The sequence below is a fragment of the Nerophis ophidion genome, linkage group LG27 (genome assembly GCF_033978795.1).
Source record: "Nerophis ophidion isolate RoL-2023_Sa linkage group LG27, RoL_Noph_v1.0, whole genome shotgun sequence".
Lineage (NCBI taxonomy): Eukaryota > Metazoa > Chordata > Actinopteri > Syngnathiformes > Syngnathidae > Nerophis > Nerophis ophidion.
In genome coordinates, this window is record NC_084637.1 from 25,694,458 (window position 1) to 25,711,495 (window position 17,038).

Here is a 17,038-nt window from a genome sequence, read left to right on the forward strand (position 1 = left end):
CCACAAAATGAAATTACTTCTTTATCTCCATCACTATTTTAGTTGTATTGTATTGCAGGCCTCATATTAAAGATGGGTACGGAATTCGATACTTTTATAGCAGTGGCTATGTTCAGCGATGTTCGATTTCAATGATTACTTCTCAAAATACCTCCACCTTTGTCACCACATGACCATTGCTGGAGAAATACTATACAGGAGCACATTTACACTGCAAAAAGTAAGTGTTCAAAGACAAAACAAAAATACAAAAATTAGGGGTCTTTTATTTGAACTAAGCAAAATTATCTGCCAATAGAACAAGAAAATTTGGCTTGTCAAGACTTTTCAGAACAAGTAAAATTAGCTAACCTCAAAGTAGCCAAAAAGATAAGTATATTCTCACCAAAAGCAAGTGCACTTTTCTTGGTAGAAAAAAAACGTTTGCTCAATATGTTGAAAAATGTTCTTAAATGAAGTAAATGCTAGTGCCATTTTTTTTGATAAAATGATATGCGCTCAGCATCACATTTCTTGAAACCAGCAAACTTATAATTAAAAATGTATTGTTTCTAATGGAAAGGCAACAAGGCAAGTGCCCGTTACTCTCGGGGGTCTCCTCGCCGCTTAGGCAAATCATATGGTCTAAAAATGCATTTTCCCATCGACAACATGACATCATCGCGCCAAGTGAGTGCTCTTTCAGTCAATTAGTGCGCAAGGATATATATATATATATATATATATATATATATATATATATATATATATATATATATGTATATATATATATATATATATATATATATATATATATATATATATATATATATATATATACATACATATATATACACAGCCCACTCCCCGGCCAAAATGATTTTAATTGTTATTTTGAAGAATGTATCTGCATGTGCATGAACTATTTCTGTTCAGAATTGTTGGAAATGTTAAATGTTTAAATAATAACTGTCCGTTTACTGTACTGTGCCAACAATACTACTACAAATGTTCTATTGTTTCATTGAAAATAAAAACAGCAAAAGTCCATTTGGCTGTCATCTGTTTTAATTATGAGACACAATTGTGTCAAAGTCATGTTTTTTTTTTTTCAAGCTTGAAATAAGAAATATTTGCTGTAAAAAAAGTAGTTTTATACTTGTGTTGATGACATAGCTTTGCAACAGTTGATATTCTAGTTTCAAGCATGTTTTACTCAATATAGGTCATCAAATCTCAGCAATAAGTTGTATTATGTTACTGAGATCATTTAGGCCAGGGGTCTCAGACACGCGGCCCGCGGGCCAATTGTGGCCCACGAGATGTCAATTTGCGGCCCCCACCTTGATATGAAAGTTTAATGTTAATGCGGCCCGCAAATGGCGCTTGACAGCGTTGTTATTTGGGTTCAAAATGCCTCTTTCAACATTTTGGGTTGCCTACCCCTGCGTTAGTGGATAAGCGGCAAATGAGTGAAAGCGACAGAAACGTTGCCATGAAGACGAGGGTTTTCTTACATGCCTGGCTGCAGTCACACCGCGACACCTGTCCGTCAGTAATAACAGTCCCCGATAACCTGGACCAATTCAAACCGTTATTTGTTTTCTATCGTTTAATTTGCATTTACTCACACAATGAACGATTCATATATTTCTGTATGATGCCGGACAACACTACGGGAGCTGTCACTTTTTTGCGCTCGCTATCCCGGTACTATTACCCGCCGACCGCCGTGTTGCTGTAGGGAGGAAAAGCGAAACGAAACACATTGCGGAAATGACATTATTCTCCGTGAGTCGGCTAAATACAAATATATTCCACAACCCCAAACATGTCTTTTTCAAAGCCTGCAGTGAAGAGAAATGTTAGTGATGTGCAAAGACAATTCCCGGAAAAGTGGAAAAACATTTTTTAAAGAATCTTTTCCTGCGGCCCAGCCTCACCCAGACTCCGCGTCCAGTGGCCCCCAGGTAATTGAGTTTGAGACCCCTGATTTCGGCCCAAAACACTTAAAACAAGTAAAAGACTAACATAAAATCTGCTTAGTGAGAACAATTATCTTATCAGACAGAAAATAAGCAAATTTGACCCTTATTTGAGATATTTAATCTTACTTAGATTTTAGTTTTTGCAGTGTACGCACTACAAAACGACCAAAAACTGTAACTGTTGAATATAGGTATCGTTTCCCAGGTATTTGGATTCAAGCGTGAAAATAGATATGGACTCACATTTAATGCCTATTAGTTGAATCCGTACCGTCACTGCAGTGAATGCACGCTGCCTGCATGACATGGTCTGACAACATCAGGGAGCATCCAAAGTGCTGTAACAATGTTACACTATTTATTTACGTCCGGCCCACACACAAACCCGATTAGCGTTTCTTGTCCTGGTGGAAACGTGGCTAGAGAAGGCAAGCAGTGCTATTGTGACAAGGATGCTACTTGGCTAGTATAGAAAACTCCACCATCGTCAGCACTTGTGTAGCTTCAGTTAATGGACGCAAAAAAACAAGCAGCTCACTTTCTGATTCACTTGCCCTCGACGGGGAAGTGCTTTCCTTTGTCCCCCGCTGGAGGCAACAAGGTAAACACATCCACGTCTGATTAAGTGAATAAGCCTCCTCCTATATTTCTTCTTGCTGCCTTGCACCTTTCCACTCGGTATAAATACAAAACCTGTTTCCATTTGAGTTGTGAAATTGTGTTGGAGGTAAACAAAAACAGAATACAATGATTTGCAAATCCTCTTAAACCCATATTCAATTGAATGCACTGCACTACAAAGACAAGATATTTGATGTTCAAACTCATAAACTTAATTTTTTTTTTTGCAAATAATAACTTAGAAATTCATGGCTGCAACATGTGCCAAAGTAGTTGGGAAAGGGCATGTTCACCACTGTGTTACATCACCTTTTCTTTTAACAACACTCAATAAACGTTTGGGAACTGAGGAAACTAATTGTTGAAGCTTCGAAAGTGGAATTCTTTCCCATTCTTGTTTTATGTAGAGCTTCAGTCGTTCAACAGGCCGGGGTCTCCGCTGTCGTATTTTACGCTTCACAACAGGCCACACATTTTTGATGGGAGACAGGTCTGGACTGCAGGCTGGCCAGGAAAGTACTGCACTCTTGTTTTTACGAAGCCACGCTGTTGTAACAGGTGCTGAATGCGGCTTGGCATTGTCTTGCTGAAATAAGCAGGGGCGTCCATGAAAAAGACGGCGCTTAGATGGCAGCATATGTTGTTCCAAAACCTGTATGTACCTTTCAGCATTAACGGTGCCTTCACAGATGTGTAAGTTACCCATGCCTTGGGCACTAATGCACCCCCATACCATCACAGATGCTGGCTTTTGAACTTTGCGTCGATAACAGTCTGGATGGTCCGCTTCTCCTTTGGTCCGGATGACACAATGTTGAATATTTTCAAAAACATTTTGAAATGTGGACTTGTCAGACCACAGAACACTTTTCCACTTTGCATTAGTCCATCTGAGATGATCTCGGGTCCAGAGAAGCTGGGGCGTTTCTGGATGCTGTTGATAAATGGCTTTTGCTTTGCATAGTAGAGCTTTAACTTGCACTTACAGATGTTGCGATGAACTGTATTTAGTGACAATGGTTTTCGGAAGTGTTCCTGAGCCCATGTGGTGATATCCTTTAGAGATTGATGTCGGTTTTTGATACAGTGCCGTCTGAGGCATCGAAGGTCACGGTCATTCAATGTTGGTTTTCGGCCCTGCCGCTTGCGTGGAGTGATTTCTCCAGATTCTCTGAACCTTTTGATGATATTATGGAGCGTAGATGTTGAAATTCCTAAGTTTCTTGCAATTGCACTTTGAGAAACGTTGTTCTTAAACTGTTTGACTATTTGCTCACGCAGTTGTGGACAAAGGGGTGTACCTCGCCCCATCCTTTCTTGTGAAAGACTGAGCATTTTTTGGGAGGCTGTTTTTATACCCAATCATGGCACCCACCTGTTTCCAACAAGCATGCACACCTGTGGGATGTTCCCAATAAGTGTTTGATGAGCATTCCTCAATTTTATCGGAATTTATTGCCACCTTTCCCAACTTATTTGTCACGTGTTGCTGGCATCAAATTTGAAAGTTAATGATTATTTAGAAAAAAAAAAAAGTTCATAAGTTTGAACATCAAATATGTTGTCTTTGTAGCATATTAATCTGAATATGGGTTGAAAATGATTTGCAAAACATTGTATTCCGTTTATATTTACATCTAACACAACTTCCCAACTCATATGGAAACGGGGTTTGTAGAAAACAGTCATTTTAGGCGTTTTCTGTTCCCAGTTGGACACCGCCGGACTGGATAGAGCACAGGTGTTAAACTCAAGGCACGGGGGCCAAATCTCGCCTGCCACATTATATTAAGTGGCTCGCAAAAGCCTGGAAATAATATGCGTTAATAAAATGCTTAATGTTTTCTTACTAAATATATGTTTTCTTTCCCTTTTGACATTAAAACTGATGTACTGCATACAATTGCATATCTTTTCAAATTCAATATTATTAAAATCAAATTATATTATGTATTTCAAAAATATTTTTTGTTAAAATAAAGATAAATACTGCACTTAAATATCTGCTTGACTTATGATTCCAAAACAAATTATACAACAAATGGTAGACTGTAAAATTGTCAATAGTTTTTCAATGCAAAGCAACTTTGGTACTTTTTTTTCCATATATAAAAAAGACACTAAAACATTTAAAAAAAAACAAAAACATTAAAACAACATAATATTTCGGTAAAAACAAAACAAAACTGGCAGCTCTGTTGCTTGAATTTTATCGCTAAAAACAGTGGTATTGTTTTTTCATTCCATTCCATCCACTTTCTACCGCTTATTCCCTTTTGGGGTCGCGGGGGGCGCTGGCGCCTATCTCAGCTACAATCGGGCGGAAGGCGGGGTACACCCTGGACAAGTCGCCCCTCATCGCAGGGCCAACACAGATAGACAGACAACATTCACACTCACATTCACACACTAGGGCCAATTTAATGTTGCCAATCAACCTATCCCCAGGTGCATGTCTTTGGAGGTGGGAGGAAGCCGGAGTACCCGGAGGGAACCCACGCATTCACGGGGAGAACATGCAAACTCCACACAGAAAGATCCCGAGCCTGGATTTGAACCCAGGACTGCAGGAACTTCGTATTGTGAGGCACACGCACGAACCCCTCTTCCACCGTGAAGCCCTCATTCTATTCCATTTATTACATTTTTTATATGCTGTAATAAAACACTGCTTTTACTGTAAAATTCTGGTGACTGAGCTGCCAGTTTTTAACTTAAAAATTGTATATTTTTTTTGCAGCTTATTTAAAAAAATACAATGTTAATGTATTCTATATATCCACATGTATATTCATGTATTACCCATTGTTAAAAGCGGCCCTCTCAGTGCCCCCATAACTGCGATGTGGCCCTCAATTAAAAGGAGTTTGACACCCCCGGGATAGAGCCACAACTCTGGTTCCCCTGACAGACGGAGGAGAGCCATTTTATTTGCCGCTTGCGGCGCAGCTTCACTCAAGTACCTTGTGGCTTATTTTCCTGACCTTGCACAAGATAGCCGTGACCTTGCCGTCCCGCTGCGTGTTGATTTCGAAATACTTCTTCTCCCTTTGTGAGTCCTCTATCACAGCTTATTGCTTTTGGTGCCATGGTAACAATATTAATCACAGTCCAGACATATTCTGACACCCTCTTGTTGTGATACGTACTGGCACTCTCACTGCCTGGCGAACACTTGCATTATGAGGAAGGCGGAGACAGACTTGGTTCCAGGAGGAAGTCTCAGCAATGAGACCACGATGTGGGCGTAGTCATCACAGTCCATTTCATAGTGGAATATCTTTAACCTTGATTACGGGCAGCTTGGACCAATGTTGATTCCTCCACTCAGTTCTAATTTCACTTCCCTTTTTACTTTCACTTGTCCTTTGTTTAGCTCGCGCCCCCCGAAGAATCGACTTATGGGCCAAAATTAAAATAACATTTCGCCCATCATCAACAGCCCTAATGTGAGACAAAAATCCCACATATCTTTCCTTTTTATCCATCCATCCATCTTCTTCCGCTTATCTCGGTTGGTAGAGTGGCCGTGCCAGCAACTTGAGGGTTGCAGGTTCGATTCCCGCTTCCGCCATTCTAGTCACTGCCGTTGTGTCCTTGGGCAAGGCACTTTACCCACCTGCTCCCAGTGCCACCCACACTGGTTTAAATGTAACTTAGATATTGGGTTTCACTACGTAAAGCGCTTTGAGTCACTAGAGAAAAGCGCTATATAAATATAATTCACTTCACTTCTCATCTGAGGTCAGGTAACGGGGGCAGCAGCCTAAGCAGGGAAGCCCAGACTTTCCTCTCCCCAGCCATTTCATCCAGCTCCTCCCGGGGGATCTTGAGGCGTTCCCAGGCCAGCCAGGAGTAAAATCGTGTTCCCAACGTGTCCTGGGTCTTCCCCGTGGCCTCATACCTGTCGGATGTGCCCGAATTACCTCCCTGACCAGATGCCCAAACCACCTCATCTGGCTCCTCTCAATGTGGAGGAGCAGCGGCGGCTTTAGTTTTTCCCACGCCCCGCAGTATCCTTCTGTTCCCTCGATACGAGATGTGTGTCTCGTTTCCCAGGACTTCCCCTGGATCACTTGTTGCTTCCCCAGATCTCGACCTCTCGCCTGCCAACGGATTTTGACGCCTCTCTCCTGCCCCCCGGCCACTCGCCTTCCCACAGACTTTCTAGCCAGCCTCGCCCTTGTCGGATCACCACGCTCTTCTCCAAACGCAACTTCAACACTTGCCGGCAAGACTCCCCATTTAAATAAATCAAATAGTCTTGCACCTACTCTTTTGGTTGACTACACACCTCACATCACATGTATTAATAAATACACCGAAGGCTAAACAGCTTCCCTGTCTCAATGCCGTCTTCTTCTTCCCTATACTGTTACATACATGAACTCGACGGTGAAATTGTAAGACAATAGAACTTGGATAACTCCTGTACCAAATGACAATTGATTTGGTTTATTACAAATCTTTATTACAATAAACCTTATAAGGTTTTTTCAGGTGTACTGGAGAGGAGGCTATGCCGGATTGTCGAACCTCGGATTCAGGCGGAACTGGTCGTGGAACTGTGGACCAGCTCTATACTCTCGGCAGGGTTCTTGAGGGTGCTTGGGAGTTTGCCCAACCAGTCTACATGTGCTTTGTGGACTTGGAGAAGGCATTCGACCGTGTCCCTCGGGAAGTCCTGTGGGGAGTGCTCAGAGAGTATGGGGTATCGGACTGTCTTATTGTGGCAGTCCGCTCCCTGTATGATCAGTGTCAGAGCTTGGTCCGCATTGCTGGCAGTAAGTCGGACACGTTTCCAGTGAGGGTTAGACTCCGCCAAGGCTGTCCTTTGTCACCGATTCTGTTCATAACTTTTATGGACAAAATTTCTACGCGCAGTCAAGGCGTTGAAGGGGTTCCGGTTTGGTGACCGCAAGATTAGGTCTCTGCTTTTTGCAGAAGATCTTGTCCTGATGGCTTCATCTGACCAGGATCTTCAGCTCTCACTGGATCGGTTTGCAGCCGAGTGTGAAGCGATGTAATGCCATCTCCGGGTTGGGGAGGAGACCCTGCCCCAAGTGGAGGAGTTCAAGTACCTAGGAGTCTTGTTCGCGAGTGAGGGAAGAGTGGATCGTGAGATCGACAGGTGCGGCGTCTTCAGTAATGCGGACGTTGCACCGATCCGTTGTGGTGAAGAAGGAGCTGAGCCGGAAGGCAAAGCTCTCAGTTTACCGGTCGATCTACGTTCCCATCCTCACCTATGGTCATGAGCTTTGGGTCATGACCGAAAGGATAAGATCACGGGTACAAGCGGCCCAAATGAGTTTCCTCCGCCGTGCGGCGGGGCTCTCCCTTAGAGATAGGGTGAGAAGCTCTGCCATCCGGGAGGAACTCAAAGTAAAGCCGCTGCTCCTTCACATCGAGAGGAGCCAGATGAGGTGGTTCGGGCATCTGGTCAGGATGTCACTCGAACGCCTCCCTAGGGAGGTGTTTAGGGCACGTCCAACCGGTAGGAGGCCACGGGGAAGACCCAGGACACGTTGAGAAGAATATGTCTCCTGGCTGGCCTGGGAACGCCTCGGGATCCCCCGGGAAAAGCTAGACGAAGTGGCTGGGGAGAGGGAAGTCTGGGTTTCCCTGCTTAGGCTGTTGCCCCCGCGACCCGACCTCGGATAAGCGGAAGAAGATGGATGGATGGATGGACAATTCTTTAGAACTGAATAAATGCCTGATGATTTTGGCGTATTCTTTTTTAATCACTCTGTACTTAAATTAAAGATGCATCAATAATCGATTTATAATTGAATTACCGCTCCTGAAACCTAACCCTAATCGAATCGTGAGGTGGACAAAGATTCCCACCTCTAGTGTCGAGCGCAGGGGTCGGCAACCCAAAACGTTGCAAGAGCCATATTGGACCGAAAATACAAAAAAGAAATCTGTCTGGAGCTGCAAAAACTGAAATGGCGTATATGAGTCCCATAATGAAGGCAAAACATTATGTAAGTGTCCATATTAGCTATAATGGCCTACTATCAAAATGACTTTAAAAGTTTTATATAACTCCTATAATGGAGGCAAACACATGATGTAAGTGTTTATAATAGCTATAATAGCCTACTATCAAAAGGACTTTAAAAGTCATATACAAGACTTATAATGAAGGCAACACATGATGAAAGTGTCTATTAGCTATATTAGCCTACTATCAAAATAACAATATGTCGCAGGCTGAAGCAAATCTTTGTTGACAGAAATGTTGAAATTTAAAGTGTATTCTACTCATTTTTACAACATTAGAAACCATTAGTACATTAAAGGCTACTCAGAAGGTGAGATAACTCTTAGAAATGACTGTTTTTAAATGGTATAGATGTGTGTCCAAGTTAAAGGAAACGGCACGCTGTCTTCTTCTAATGGATTTATTACAATCTTTGGCAAGCTAGGTAATGTTTGCTGTGGTCTGGAACAGCATGGTACACAAACAACTATCTGAAATGCAGCCAATATTACATACAGATAATGTGTCATGAGACATGCAAAACTACATTATATACAAATAGGATAAAAGTAAAGGATATTAAATGAGGTGAAATATACCTACAAGGCGTAATTATGCAATATGTACATACAGCTAGCCTAAATAGCATGTTAGCATTGATTAGCTTGCAGCATGCACTGACCAAATATGCCTGATTAGCACGCCAACAAGTCAATAAAATTAACAAAGCGCGCTTTTGACCATTCAGGCACAGCATGAAACTTTTGGTGGACAAAATGAGAAAGAAGTAGAGGAAGATTTGACATGCAAACAAACTGTTGCATCACAGTTTACACTGTGGTGAGTTCAAGAACTGCCAAAATTAGTTCGACAAAACGATGTTCACCAAATAGTCTCATCAGTGAAGCATACACACAAACATATTAAACAGTGGGCTTTCTAACAATTGGGAAGGTTTGTGTCATGGTTGTCCTCAAAAAAAAAAAAACATACTAAAACAAAACAATTATGTCCTCCCCAACTTTTTCCATTTTCAATCCTTTTTTTAAAAAAATGCTCCAGGGAGCCACTGCGGCGGCACTAAAGAGCCGCATGCGGCTTGAGAGCCGCGGTTTGCTGACCTCCGGTCTACTGGGACAGGCGAAAGTTAAGTCGAGGAAAATGTGGTAGTTTATAAATTACTTAATGTTTCTGTTTGGCACGGTAGTAAAAGTGTCAAAGCCGGTGGTCGAGAGCCACTGACTTATACGGATGGATTCCATTGCATAGTTAGATTTTTTTTCTCTCATCTGCATTTAATGGGAAGATCTAGGCTCCTTGCTTACTCAGATAGTCGTTAGGTGGCCCACCGCTTGGTTTAGTTCAAAAGTCACGTGACTGAATACAACCTATCAGGGTTACAGTGTGTTACAGACCCGAAAATGTACAAACCCCGTTTTAATAAGAGTTGGGAAATTGTGTTAGATGCAAATATAAACGGAATACAATGATTTGCAAATCCTTTTCAACCCATATTCAATTGAATGCACTACAAAGATATTTGGTGTTAAAACTCATAAACGTTGTTTTTTTTTTTGCAAATAATAATAAACTTAGAAATTCATGGCTGCAACACGTGCCAAAGTAGTTGGGAAAGGGCATGTTCATCGCTGTGTGACATCACCTTTTCTTTTAACAACACTCAATAAACGTTTGGGAACTGAGGAAACTAATTGTTGAAGCTTTGAAAGTGGAATTCTTTCCCATTCTTGTTTTATGTAGAGCTTCAGTCGTTCAACAGTCCGGGGTCTCCGCTGTCGTATTTTACGCTTCATAATGCGCCACGCATTTTCGATGGGAGACAGGTCTGGACTGCAGGCGGGCCAGGAAAGTACTGCACTCTTTTTTTTACGAAGCCACACTGTTGTAACAGGTGCTGAATTTGGCCTGGCATTGTCTTGCTAAAATAAGCAGGGGCGTCCATGAAAAAGACGGGGCTTAGATGGCAGTATATGTTGTTCCAAAACCTGTATATACATTTCAGCATTAATGGTGCCTTCACAGGTGTGTAAGTTACCCATGCCTTGGGCACTAATGCACCCCCATACCATCACAGATGCTGGCTTTTGAACTTTGCGTCGATAACAGTCTGGATGGTTCGCTTCGCCTTTGGTCCGGATGACACGATGTCGAATATTTCCAAAAACATTTTGAACTGTGGACTTGTCAGACCAGAGAACACTTTTCCACTTTGCTTCAGTCCATCTGAGATGATCTCAGGCCCAGAGAAGCTGGCAGTGTTTCTGGATGTTGTTGATAAATGGCTTTCGCTTTGCATAGTAGAACTTTAACTTGCACTTACAGATGTAGCGACAAACTGTATTTAGTGACAATGGTTTTCGGAAGTGTTCCTAAGCCCATTTGGTGATATCCTTTGGAGATTCATGTCAGTTTTTGATACAGTGCCGTCTGAGGGATCGAAGGTCACGGTCATTCAATGTTGGTTTTCGGCCCTGCCGCTTACGTGGAGTGATTTCTCCAGATTCTCTGAACCTTTTGATGATATTATGGACTGTAGATGTTGAAATCCCTAAATTTCTTGCAATTGCACTTTGAGAAATGTTGTTCTTAAACTGTTTGACTATTTGCTCATGCAGTTGTGGACAAAGGGGTGTACCTCGCCCCATCCTTTCTTGCATTTTTTGGGAAGCTGTTTTTATACTCAAACATGTCACCCACCTTTTCCCAATTAGCCTGCACACCTGTGGGATGTTCCAAATAAGTGTTTGATGAGCATTCCTCAACTTTATCAGTATTTATAGCAACATTTCCCAACTTTTTTGTCACATGTTGCTGGCATCAAATTCTAAAGTTAATGATTATTTGCAAAAAAAAAAAAAAATGTTCATCAGTTGGAACATCAAATATGTTGTCTTTGTAGCATATTCAACTGAATATGGGTTGAAAATGATTTGCAAATCATTGTATTCCGTTTGTATTTACACCTAACACAATTTCCCAACTCATATAGAAACGGGGTTTGTACAACCTACTGTAACTGTTACGCTTGTGTGGCATTGTAATGCCGGATTCGGTCCTCCGTGGATGCGTCAGCAAGAACACAGCAAAAAGGTAAGAACTAAGGGATTTATTAAACAAAAGGAGCTTTGAACAAAAACACTGATACAAAGAGAAAAACGCAAATAAAAGCGCTAGCATGGAAAGCTAGGACAAACAAACCGAAGCACAAAGGTACACAAAAGGAAACACAAAACAACTAGCGTGAAAGCTAGGAATAAAATAAAGCTTAGCGTGAGAGCTAGCGAAAACGAGAGTGAGAGACAAGTCATAAACAGATGTATGTGAACAAACTAAGATCCGACAATCAGTGAACAGAAAACGCTGGCTTATAAACAGGTGGTGATTAGTCAAGACAGGTGTGCTGGAAAAGAGAGTAGCAGCTGAAACTAATGAGTGACCATGGAAACGAACAAAACAGGAACTAAGTATGTCAACCGCAGAGTGATATAAAAATGGAACAAAAATAACAATATGGTGATGATCCGACCATCGGATCACAACAGTAACGACTGGTTGGCATAGTGATGCCAAATTGGTGCCTTCGTGGATGCGTCGACATGAACACAGCAACGGTAAGTTTAAATGATTTATTAAACTTAACAAAAACAGACTATGAACAAAATCACTGGAGCTAACAGACAAAAATAAACCAAGGGCGCTAGCATGAAAGGTAGGAATAGAAAATACAAAAACTATACTTGGCACGAAGGACACAAAAGAGTAAACAAAAACATTCAGCATGAAAGCTGGAATATCAAGTGGCTTAGCGTAAGAGCTAGCGAGAAAATACATACGGGTAGTAGACAGTCGTGAATGTTGCTCGAAGGCAAATTAGAGTCCCAGAAAGAATAATGAAAAGGGACGGGCTTAAATAGGGGAGTAATTAAAAAGTGACAGGTGTGCAGAAACCGTGATTAGCAGGTGGGATCAATGAGCAACCATGGTGACTGACTAAACAGGAAGTAAGAGTGTAGAACAACAGAGTGATACAACAACTGGAAGTATAAACCATATGTGGTGATCCAAGTAGCGGATCGCAACACCTACCAAGGTTACAGACCATAAAATGTATCATATTCATTGGATAGGAAGGAAAACGCATAAAAAAAACATCGCTGTCCTCATTATATCAATGATGTTACAGGACAATGGCCGGGATTCACACTCACATGAAAGTAAATATGCAACTTGACTTCATCAAGAGTCTGCTGTGCTGGGAAGATCCGCCCGGCGCCGTGATGAATTGGCTTGATGAGACGCTGCTGTGGCTCACTAAAAACAGATGTTGCAAACAAACAAGAGAAAACGAGTGTTATGTTCTTCCACTGCCTGGGGGGATGGGGGGGTAACAAGAATGCAGAGAAATAAACACTTGCCACTCATGTTATTGTTTTCATGCACACAATGCTCCGGTGTCATTGGGGTGTTTACAAAAAAGTCACATTGTCTGTGTCTCGTGTAATCTTATTTGGGTCAAAATATTAAGAAATAAAGTCACACGCTGACTGGATGTGCTTTCTTAGGAGCACCTCACATTATTCCTCGGTAGATAGCTTCGGGCTACAGCTGAACTCATCATCACAAGTGACACTGTCATGATGAGCAGTGACACTCACTGCTGCATAATGAGCGACAGTAAAGCCATATTTACCACGTCAGCGACACCCGCGTCACTCTGGGGGTATATCGTTGTGACACCACGGATTGGCACCCACACGCCACGGTGTCACCTCCAATTAGCCTGGTACAATAATCTGCTATTTGGATATTTTACATTTGCAATCATCACAGTCATTGTGATATAATTTCTGGCCTCTGGGAGCGCAGGGGATTTTTATTCCACTTTGATGAGAAAAAGGGGAACATCACATGCATACTTGCCAACCCTCCCGGATTTTCCGGGAGACTCACGAAATTCAGCGCCTCTCTCGAAAACCTCCCGGAAGAAATTTTCTCCCGAAATTCATCTGGAGCTGGAGGCCACGCCCCCTCCAGCTCAAACATGCACAGTTCAAAGCTTGAAAAAGGAGGATTGCAGGCGGATCTGACGGCATTTAAAGTCCACCCATCCATTTTCTACCGCTTATTCCCTTTCGGGGTCGCGGGGGGCGCTGGCGCCTATCTCAGCTACAATCGGGCGGAAGGCAGGGTACACCCTGGACAAGTCGCCACCTCATCGCAGGGCCAACACAGATAGACAGACAACATTCACACTCACATTCACACACTAGGGCCAATTTAGTGTTGCCAATCAACCTATCCCCAGGTGCATGTCTTTGGAAGTGGGAGGAAGCCGGAGTACCCGGAGGGAACCCACGCATTCACGGGGAGAACATGCAAACTCCACACAGAAAGATCCCGAGCCTGGATTTGAACCCAGGACTGCAGGACCTTCGTATTGTGAAGCAGACGCACTAACCCCTCTGCCACCGTGAAGCCCGGCATTTAAAGTAATTTTTAAAAACGACAGCTAATCCTCCTCCTTTTCGACCGGACGACCGCGGAGAATTAAAGTAGGAACACTCCGGAGGCAGAAGTTCATTAAAGGGGAACATTATCACAATTTCAAAAGGGTTAAAAACAATAAAAATCTGTTCCCAGTGGCTTGTTTTATTTTTCGAAGTTTTTTTCAAAATTTTACACCTCCCGGAATATCCCTAAAAAAAGCTTTAAAGTTCTTGATTTTCCCTATTTGCGACGCAACTGTCAATTTCCCTGTGACGTCATACAGGGCTGCCAATACAAACAACATGGCGGTTACCACAGCAAGATATAGCGACATTAGCTCGGATTCAGACTCGGATTTCAGCGGCTTAAGCGATTCAACAGATTACGCATGTATTGGAACAGATGGTCGGAGTATGGAGGCAGATAGCAAAAACGAAATTGAAGAAGAAATTGAAGCTATTGAGCGAATAGCTATTGACGCTATTCGGCCATAGCATGGGTGTACCTAATGAAGTGGCCCATAGCATGGCTGCCTTATTAGCATCGCCGGTAAAATGTGCGGACCAAACGATCAGGACTTTCGCATCTTGTGACACTGGAGCAACTTAAATCCGTCGATTGGTAAGTGTTTGTTTCGCATTGAATGTGGGTATCTAGTTTCAGATGTACATACAGCTAGCGTAAATAGCATGTTAGCATCGATTAGCGTAGCATGTTAGCATCGATTAGCTGGCAGTCATGCTGCGACCAAATATGTCTGATTAGCACATAAGTCAACAACATCAACAAAACTCACCTTTGTGATTTCGTTGACTTAATCATTGCAAATGCATCTGCAGGTTATCCATACATCTCTGTGCCATGTCTGTCTTAGCATCGCCGGTAAAATGTGCAGACACTCCGGCAAATTCAATGGGGGTCTGGCGGCAGATTTCTTGCCAGTGGTGCAACTTGAATCCCTCCCTGTTAGTGTTGTTACACCCTCCGACAACACACCGACGAGGCATGATGTCTCCAAGGTTCCAAAAAATAGTCGAAAAAACGGAAAATAACAGAGCTGAGACCCGGTGTTTGTAATGTGAAAATGAAAATGGCGGGTGTGTTACCTCGGTGACGTCACGTTCTGACGTCATCGCTAAAAGACCAATAAACAGAAAGGCGTTTAATTTGCCAAAATTCACCCATTTAGAGTTCGGAAATCGGTTAAAAAAATACATGGTCTTTTTTCTGCAACATTAAGGTATATATTGACGCTTGCATAGGTTTGGTGATAATGTTCCCCTTTAAGAGGGGCGGACTCACCGGCTCTCAGCCATGCTTCCGTGACACAGAGAAAGTCAAGTCCGCGGGAAGTGAATAAATCCTTCAGGATAAACGTTTTGTTCGTCGAAGATCTTGCGTTCACGAGACCGAACCTGGCGGGGGCCAGCACGTCCAAGGGCGCAGCTAATCCAGGTGGGGCCCGACACACAGCCCGCAAGTGGCAGGGGAGAGGAGCCACGAGGCGGGAAAGTAAGGCAGGAATCCGGCCAGGTGAAAAAGCTGCCTGAGACGTCGAAAAACCAACGTCGAAGTTAATCATATCAGTGGGAGAGGGTCAAAGATCCAACGGTGTTTGGCGGTCATACACAAGCAGTGAGCTGACAGAGACCAAAATAGACGCAAACAACACAAAAACGAACAGAGCCGACAGCGATAGACGGCAGGGCAAAGCACATACTGGCGCCATCTTCTGGAAACTCGGAAGTGACGTTACTCAAATAGTGAAAAGTAAGTCTTGTTGTGTTTTTTTTTAGTAACCAGCAAGCACAGTACAGTTAGTAAAACAACTGTGTTTTTATTACTGTGTATTTGATAGGTGCCGTCTGAAATTAAACTATTTATTTTATTTATATATATAATAAAATAAATATATATAGCTAGAATTCTCTGAAAGTTAAGTATTTCATCCATATATATATACATATATATATGAAATACTCAAGTTGGTGAATTGGCTGTAAATATACACCACACCCCCGCCTCCGCCCCACCCCCGACCACGCCCCCCACCCCCCGAAATCGGAGGTCTCAAGGTATGCTCACATGTCATTAAATCAGGAGAGAGACGACACAAAGTTCTGCCGTTGGAAGATTATTACACAAGTGGAGGTAAAAAAGATCCCCAAAGCTAATAGTCAGCCATGCTGCAAAAGTCGTAGGCATCGTAAGTGCAGACCTGTCAACTAGGGTTGGGTATCGTCCAACCTGTCATGTGGTGTGGCCGTCAACTGACCAAAAACTGTTTTTATCATCTCAGAAATATTTCTAAAGTGAGAGATTGGTTGTCAAAATTGGATCTCGAAATGATCATTCACTCGTTCATTTCATCTCATATTGACTAGTGCAGTGGTTCTCAAATGGGGGTACGCGTACCCCTGGGGGTATTTGAAGGTATTCCAAGGGGTACGTGAGATTTTTTTTAAATATTTTAAAAATAGCAACAATTCAAAAATCATTTATAAATATATTTATTGAATAATACTTTAACAAAATATGAATGTAAGTACATAACCTGTGAAAAAAGAAATACAACAATGCAATATTCAGTGTTGAGAGCCAGATTTTTTGTGTGGACATGTTCCATAAATATTGATGTTAAAGATTAAGTTTTTTGTGAAGAAATGTTTAGAATTAAGTTCAAGAATCCAGATGGATCTCTATTACAATCCCCAAAGAGAGCACTTTAAGTTGATGATTACTTCTATGTGTTAAAAACTTTATTTATAATTGAATTACTTGTTTATTTTTCAACAAGTTTTTAGTTATTTTTACATATTTTTTTCCAAATAGATTAAGAAAGACCACCACAAATGAGCAATATTTTGCACTGTTATAGAATTTCATGAATCAGAAACTGATGACATAGTGTTGTATTTTACTTCTTCATCTCTTTTTTTTCCAAACCAAAAATGCT

At 42.1% G+C, this 17,038-nt stretch overlaps 1 long non-coding RNA gene across 1 annotated transcript in view; it reads right to left on the reverse strand.

The window, feature by feature from the left end:
• Positions 1-12,758: 12,758 nt before the first annotated feature.
• The window catches only part of LOC133544346 (uncharacterized), a 46,034-nt gene continuing 41,754 nt past the window's right edge, over positions 12,759-17,038 (reverse strand). The window contains exon 3 of the long non-coding RNA XR_009804635.1: positions 12,759-12,906. This is a non-coding gene — a long non-coding RNA (uncharacterized LOC133544346). The remainder of the gene's footprint in view (positions 12,907-17,038) is intronic.